At 37.6% G+C, this 8186-nt stretch overlaps 1 pseudogene; it reads right to left on the bottom strand.

The window, feature by feature from the left end:
* Positions 1–412: 412 nt before the first annotated feature.
* Positions 413–8186, bottom strand: part of LOC138148064 (eukaryotic translation initiation factor 3 subunit H pseudogene) — a 17060-nt pseudogene continuing 9286 nt past the window's right edge.

The following is an 8186-nucleotide window of genomic DNA, read 5'->3' as shown; positions in this document are numbered from 1 at the left end:
AATGTTAATATTAGATTTGTCCAATTTGAGAGCTGTGGAGACCACATAATATTTTATTTAGCTGTATTAAAAATGTGATATGTATTTTGTAAGTCCTATTTTCTAAAAAAGTATGTAATTTTGAACACTGAAGATATGAGTCGAGATATGCAATTACAAGTTAAGATACTGATCAACCTCATTTAAATAGCTAAATGTGCTCTTTCTGATAGGCTTGAGTATAGGCCTTATGACTATCACTTAGTCCTAAAATGCTACTGGGCTACACTGAACATCAAGGGAATTAAAGAGTTTCTGTTTTCTAGTAGCACAAAATAGCATTTGGATGCTATCTTTGGTTACTGCCTCTTATTTTATGAGTCTGTTAGTCAATGATTAAGATCATCAAACACCTTTTTTTATTATTAAAAACAAATTTTATTTTTTAATAACAACTATTTTATTGCCAAAATGAGCCAATAATATCAAATAAGTGTTGTCATTTTCATTAAGAAAATTATATTTCTTGAAAGAATTATCTGTAGATAGTCAGAGGACATATCAAGTACCTTATCTGGAAACAAATTATTCTACCAGATGTCATGGATTTCCTCTTTCTAGTTGTTGTATTCTTGGGGAGATTGAGCCATAAAGAGTTTGCTCAAGTTTTGTGCAGTGAACTCTTCGATATTCTAGCAATAAGTGTCAGTTACTTTGGTCTGCAATTAGCTGTGAATCCATCCTGGCAGGTGTCTGAGGAGATTTGAAGAATTTAGATGTGTCCTCTTCAGGGAGAGGAGGTTATCCTCAGTTCTGGAGCTGTAAATTCTCCTGCTGACTGTGTTGCTGATATTGATGTTTTTGTTGCTGCTGTTTACTGATGTTTCTCATATAGATGTTATAATCGACTATATCCTAGTTCATTTCACTCTCTCTGTCCATCAACAATTGCAGGCTCTTCCCCAGATGATTAGTGCTGGCTAGACTGAGTAATTCATGTTTATCTGCCACAGCTGATTTCTTTTCTAGTTGCCACATTAGTAAGTTAATCAGATGTGATTTTTTAATTATGATTGGCACTTCTCTAAACATGTGCTGAAAGGTGATGTTTGCCTTTTTCAGTACTTCAGGAGAAAAATCTTTCTCTTTACAAACTTCCAGTGTATGTGCCTTTAATGATAGGGACCCTTAAGCAGTTTTTATAGGATCATAAATGAAAACCACATTGTCTTCAATTGTATGTTGGTAACTGAATTGGGAATCCAGGAGAGGCGACAAAAGAGCCATATTACGTCGACCAGTACCAATCAACATGAAGATGATCAATATTTGTTTACATGATGAAGACTGTGTACCATTTCCATCTCATATTGGTCTTCATCAAAATAAGCACCATTCTCTGTATGCTGGGGAAAGGAAAAAACAATTGGGGATTTAAAGTCTATCTCCTACTTCCAGATTAAAAAGTACTGCTTGGACAACTTTATTTCCCTTTTATCATCATATTAGTTCATTTATACCCACACCCTCTATCTATGTATATCCCTTTTAAAGGTAGTGATAATCATATAAATTTCCTTCTTTTTGGTAATGTTTAATCTTTTTCAAACCAATCAGTCCATTGATATGCACTTGTTTCACTTATTTCATGGTCAAATCTCTCAAGCTGCCTTTGCCTAACTGGTACCTTCTTTAAAGGAATGCCATTTTAGTGGATGGACCAAAGGAAGGGGCTTAGCATCTATTAATTGCCACTATGTGCCAGGAAATATTAAAGGGGGTGGAGACACAAAGACAAACATGAAATAAAAGCACTTATTTTCCAGGGTTGTTGTTAGGTTAAAATGAAATAATATATACTTTTTTTTTGCTTTTTTGGAGGGGACAATGCAGGACAATTGGGGTTAAGTGACTTGCCCAAGGTCATATGGCTAGTGTTACGTATCTGAGGTCAGATTTGAACTCAGGTCCTCTTTACTCTAGGGCTGGTGCTCTATTCACTGCACCAGCTAGGTGCCCCTAAAATGAAATAATATTGATAAAATGCTAAGCATAGTGCATGGCACATAGTAGGTACTTAATATATATCTTTTTCTCTTCCTAATAATAATATAAATAATAAAAACTAGTATTTATAGAAATCCTTAAGGTTTGCAAAGTGCTTTAAAAAATATTGTATCACTGGGGGTTGAGCCAAGATGGTGGAACAGAAGCAGTAACTTTTCTAAGCTCCTCCAAGAATCCTGTCACTAAACTTTAAAAAGTGAATCTGAATGGATTTTAGAGTGTCACAATCCATTGGAAAATGGAGGGTGACAGAATCCAGCGGAGGAGAGTGCCCACGTGGATCTGGGCAGGGGGAGTGTGGAACACGTGGGGGCTGCACCAGCCCAGGTTAGAGAGCTCACTACAGTGGAGAGAGACAGAGCCCCAACCACAAGACTCACTTACCCCAAGGGCAATTCATAGCCATCTCACTATCATCTCACCACAGAATGGGAGGATTTGTAGGAGCTGGGTAAGAGAAAGCACAGGGCCCACAGAAGAGATAGCAGCTTCTCATGGGGCTATCAGCACACAACCTGGAAGTTTAAAAAGAACCTGCCTGATTTTCCAGGGGCCAGGATGGAAAAGTAAACTCTAGTTGCTCAAATTCACCCTCCCTGACCCTATAAAACCCAGAAATAAATGTTCCACCCAGAGTAAAATCCTGAAATAGAGGAAAAAGCCTCAGGCTTAGGAGTCACTGAGAAAGGGTGTAACTGAGGCAGTAAGGAGTCTGAAGTGAAGTGTGTGTGGGGGCCGTCCCAACAAGCCCCACCTCACCTGACCAGCAAGAACTCCCAAAGCCCAGGGGTTGGAGCCAGCAATCACTAACAACAGAAGCCCAGGTGGACCGCAAAACTACTTGGGGAATATGAAGACACCAGCACTGCTGGCCACCACCTGCTGAGCTTGGCTGAATTGTAGCCCAGGTGCATAGTGGCAGAAATCTGAAGTGGCCAGACCACCCCTCCTGTATAGGTTACTCTGTGAGCCTCAGGGTAACACAGGGGAAACACTGAGTATTCTGGCCTTGGCCTCAGTCTAGACACCCAGAGGCTACAGCACACAAATTCTACAATCAGGCCCTTAGCTCCCAGCCTGAGAAATTAGGAAATAGGAAATTAAAATGGGAAGGAAGGAAACTGAGAAGAAGGGGAAGGCAAGAAAATCGATCAGAGCTTATCATAGCAAGCAAGAACAACCAAATACAGGGGACAACATGGACTCTATACTCACACCTGAGACCACAAAAGGAAATATGAACTGGTCTCAAGCCCAAAAAGCATTCTTGGAGGAACTCAAGAAAGATTTTAAAACCCAAATTAGAGAGATAGAAGATAAATTTAAATCTACAGTGACCAAATTGGAAAAAAAGTCTCACTAAAGAAAACAAATCCTTAAAAAGTAAAATTTGTGACTGAACTGGAGAAAATACCTCACTAAAAAAGGACCTTCAAAAACTAACCAAAGAAAATAATTCACTAAAATTTAGAAACAGTCAAATCAAAGCTCAGGACTCTATGATGCACCGAGTCAAACAAGCAAAATATGACGATTGAAAAATTAGAAGAAAGTGTAAAAAATCTCACTGGAAAAACAACTGACCTGGAGAACAGATCTAGGAGAGATAACCTAAGAATTGTTGGTCTACTAGAAATCCATGATGAAAAAAAGCAGACTGAACAACATCCTCCAAGAGATTGTCAAAGAAAACTGTCCTGAAGTCCTAGAATCAGAAGGTAAAATATTTATCGAAAGAATACACCAGTCTCCTCCTGAAAATGATCCCAAATTGAAAACTTCAAGAAATATAGTAGTCAAATTCCAGAATTACAGGGTTAAGGATAAAATACTGCAAGCAGCCAAGAAGAAACAATTTAAATATTGTGGAACCATAGTCAGGATTACACAGGACCTAGGAGCTTCTACATTAAAAGATCAGAGGGATTAGAATTTGATATTTTGTAAGGCAAAAGAGCTACGACTGCAACCAAGTATCAACTACTGGGCAAAACTGAGCATAATCTTTCAGGCAAGGAGATGCTCATTTAATGAAATAAAGGATTTCCAGACGTTCCTGATGAAACAGCCAGAGCTCAATGGAAAATTTTATCTTCAATTACAAGACTCAAGAAAGACATAAAAAGGTAAACAAGGAAAACACACACTCACACACACATAAGCACACATGCACACTCAGGCACACATGCACATAACTTGGGGTGCAACAAGAACAAACTGTTTATATCCCTATATGTGAAGCTGATACCTGTCAATATTGAAATTTATATGATTATCACTACCTTTAAAAGGGATATACATAGATAGAGGGTGTGGGTATAAATGAACTAATATGATGATAAAAGAAAACCTTATTAAGGAGTTCAAAGGGATGGTAATGGGATAAAAGGAAAGGATGAGGCAGAAAAAGGTAAATTATGCCATACAAAGAGACATAAAGTCATAATATAGTAGAGGGGAAGGAAAGAGGGAGATGAACATCATTTGAATATTATTCCCATTGGTTCTGGTTCAAAGAGGGATCAACTTAGTCAATTAAGATTCTAACATGAAAAGATACAAAAACTCATTATAATAGAGGGAAAGGAGGGAGGGAGAGGAGCACTGTATGAAATTTGCTCTCATTGGTTTGGGGTCAAAGAGGGAATAACATACTCTGATAAGTATAAAAATCCATTTTGTCCTATAAGCAGTAGTAGGGGTAAGGGGGAGATAAGAATGGGGGGGAGGTTAGAAGGGAGGGAAATAGTAGTAAGGGGAAAGGGTAGTTAAAGAAGGGGGGATCACAGGGAGGGAATACTGAGGGAGGCCGTGGCCAAAAGTTAAACCCTTAGGGAGGGGAAGGGAGAAGGAAGAAAAAAAAACATAAATAGGGGAGGAAATAGGATGGAGGGAAAGAGACAGATACTAATCATTACTGTGAATGTGAATGGAATGAACTCTCCCATAAAATGGAGGTAGATAGCAGAATGGATTAAAAACCATAATTCTACAATATGCTGTCTACAAGAAACACATTTGAAAAAAGGGGATATGGGGGGCAGAGTCAAGATGGCAGAGTAAAAGCATAACCTCCAAGGGGCTCTGGCTTCCACCCTGCCCAATCCATGTAAAAAGGAGACTCTGAACAAACTTTGGAACTGCAGAACCCATGAAATGACACAGAGAAGCGAACCTCCCACTGAGGACAGCCCGGCAGGCTGGCAGGAATCGGCCAGCACAGTGCTCTGGGAGCCTAGCCCAGGCCCATGTGAGCAGGAGGTTTTAGCCCCAGGGCAGGCCTGACCAACCACCAGCCGGAGGGACTCCAGATCAGCAACAGCTGTGGCCCTTTCCAGAATTATCAATTCATAGATGCGAAGGACAAAGTAAGAGGTCAGTGCAGTCTGGACTTTGGGACCCAGTAAGTAGGAGTGAATTGGCTTTTTCCCCTGGGGTGAGAAGCCACTGAAATGCCCACACAGCCAGCCAGCACCACCTTGAAGCTTCAGCTCCTAGCCTGCAGAGTGTAGGGGGACCAAGCGACCAGTCTGAGGGGAATCCCTCTTGCTTTAACCTGCTTGGATCTGGATTGCAGTCTAGGGTGGAGATCCTGGGGTTTGTGTCCAGCTTGCCAGAGCATGTGGAGGCCTAAAGTAAAAAAAGCAGGTGTAGCAATCCTTATCTCAGATAAAGCAAAAGCAAAAATAGATCTAATTAAAAGAGATAAGGAAGGAAACAATATCCTGCTAAAAGGCACCATTGAGAATGAAGCAATATCATTACTAAACATGTATGCACCAAGTGGTATAGCATCCAAATTCATAAAGGAGAAGGGAAGGGAATTAGAGGAAGAAATAGATAGGAAAACTATACTAGTGGGGGACCTTTATCTCCCCCTCTCTGAACGTGATAAATCCAACCTCAAAATAAACAAGAAAGAAGTTAATGAGGTGAATAGAATTTTAGAGAGGCTATATGTGATAGATCTGTGGAGTAAACTGAATGGGGTTAAAAAGGGATATATCTTCTTTTCAGCAGTACATGGTACATACACAAACATCAGCCATGTACTAGGGGATAAAAACCTCACAATTCAGTGCAGAAAGACAGAAATATTAAATGCATCATTCTCAGATAATGATGCAATAAAAGTCACATTAAATAAAGGGCCATGGAAAGATAGATTAAAAATTAATTGGAAACAGAACAATTTAATCCTAAATAATGAGTGGGTCAAACAAGAAATCATAGAAATGATCAGCAACTTCATTCAAGAGAATTACAATAATAAGACAATATACAAAAATTTGTGGGATGCATTAAAGGCAGTTCTTCAGGGAAGTTTTATATCACTGAGTATATACATAAATTAGAGAAAAGAGAGGTCAATAAATTGGGCATGCAACTGAAAAACCTAGAAAAAGAACACATTGAAAATCCCCAATTAAATACTAACTTAGAAATAATGAAAACAAAAGAAGAAATTAAAGAAATTGAAATAAAGGAAACTATTGTATTAATAAATAAAACTAAGAGCTGGTTTTACAAAAAAGAGAAAAAAACAATGAGATTGATAGACCTTTAGTCAATATGATAAAGAAAAAGAAAGAAAGAAGAAAACCAAATGTAAGTATCAAAAATGAAAAGGGTGAAATCTACCTCCAATGAAGAGAAAATTAAAACAATAATTAGAAATTATTTTGCCCAATTGTATGCACATAAATTTGACAATCTTAGTGAAATGGATGAATCTTTACAAAAATATAAATTGCCCAGATTAACAGAAGAGGAATTAAATTACTTAAATAACCCCATCTCAGAAAGAGATATCAAACAAATCATCAGTGAACTCCCAAGGAAAAAATCCCCATGGCCAGATGGATTTACTAGTGCATTCTATCAAACATTTAAAGAAAAATTGATTCCAATACTCTACAAACTATTTGGGAAAATTAGTGAAGAAGGAGTCCTACCAAATTCTTTTTATGACACAAACATGGTACTGATACCTAAATCAGGAAGAGAAAAACCAGAGAAAGAAAATTATAGACCGATTTCCCTCATGAATATAGATGCAAAATTTAAAATAAAATATTAGCAAAAAGAATACAGCAACTTATCACAAGAATAATATACTTTTATCAGGTAGGATTTATTGTATATTATGGCATCAGATGTTAGAATGGAACTTGGGTATTAGCATTTACATAGTACCTACTATATATACCAGGTGCTATGCTAACTGCTTTTCAAAGGACAAAAATGATTGGAGTAACTGAAATGGAATTAGTCATTTCTCACTCAAATATTCTCTACTTAATTTGTAGCATTTGTCATTTATTCTACCAGTGGGTTTTCCTTCTTTTTTCTCTCTTCATATTTTATTAACAATGAAGACTTCATATGTATGTATGTATATGTATATATATTTATAATTATAGCTATTTTATTAGAGTGTGAAAGAGAAGAAGCAGAAGAAGAAAAAGAAGAAGGAGGGGGAGGAGGGGGAGGCAGAGGATTTTTGAGGGCTTTAGAATTATTTTTTAAAGCTAGAGATTAGATTTGGAGAGGGGAACTTTGGGACCACTTGAATGAAAATTGGAGGAGGATAAATAAGGATCACAAAGGTCTAGGAGTAAAGGAAATGAACTCAAGTTGAATGAAAATTTGAGTAGAAAGACTTAAGGAGAAGAAGGAGGAGTTATAGGTAAAGGACCTGAGGAGAAGACAGAACTGAAGTGAAGGAATATAAAAACAAGAGAAAAAGAAATGTAGTAAAACAAGATGAGTCTAGTAAGACAAGCATAAGGAAATTGTGCTGAGTATTAAGGTGTTAACGAGACAAGAAGATACTAAGCATGTGAGAAATGAAATGTTAATTAAAGTTGAAGAACTCAACAAGCTTTTTTGTCACTGCAATTCTCCAAGTGATCTACTAACAAGAAGGAGAAATGGGGGAACCTAAAGATTTTATTTCCAACAGGTATGGAGTGCAGATAATTTACAGTAATCTTCAGTAATTATGTAATGCTTCTTTTTCTGTCACTTTAAAGTACCTTATTTATGTTAAAAGTTATAATTGAACTCCCTTAAAGAAGGAAAACAAGGCTGAGGAGAGAGAGAGAGAGAGAGAGAGAGAGAGAGAGAGAGAGAGAGAG

Source organism: Petaurus breviceps, unplaced genomic scaffold (assembly GCF_028583685.1).
Source record: "Petaurus breviceps papuanus isolate PSGF00001 unplaced genomic scaffold, PetGlider_PUasm1.0 90822, whole genome shotgun sequence".
NCBI classification, from domain to species: domain Eukaryota; kingdom Metazoa; phylum Chordata; class Mammalia; order Diprotodontia; family Petauridae; genus Petaurus; species Petaurus breviceps.
Note: the sequence above shows the minus strand (reverse complement) of the source record. Positions and strands in the feature narration are given on the sequence as shown.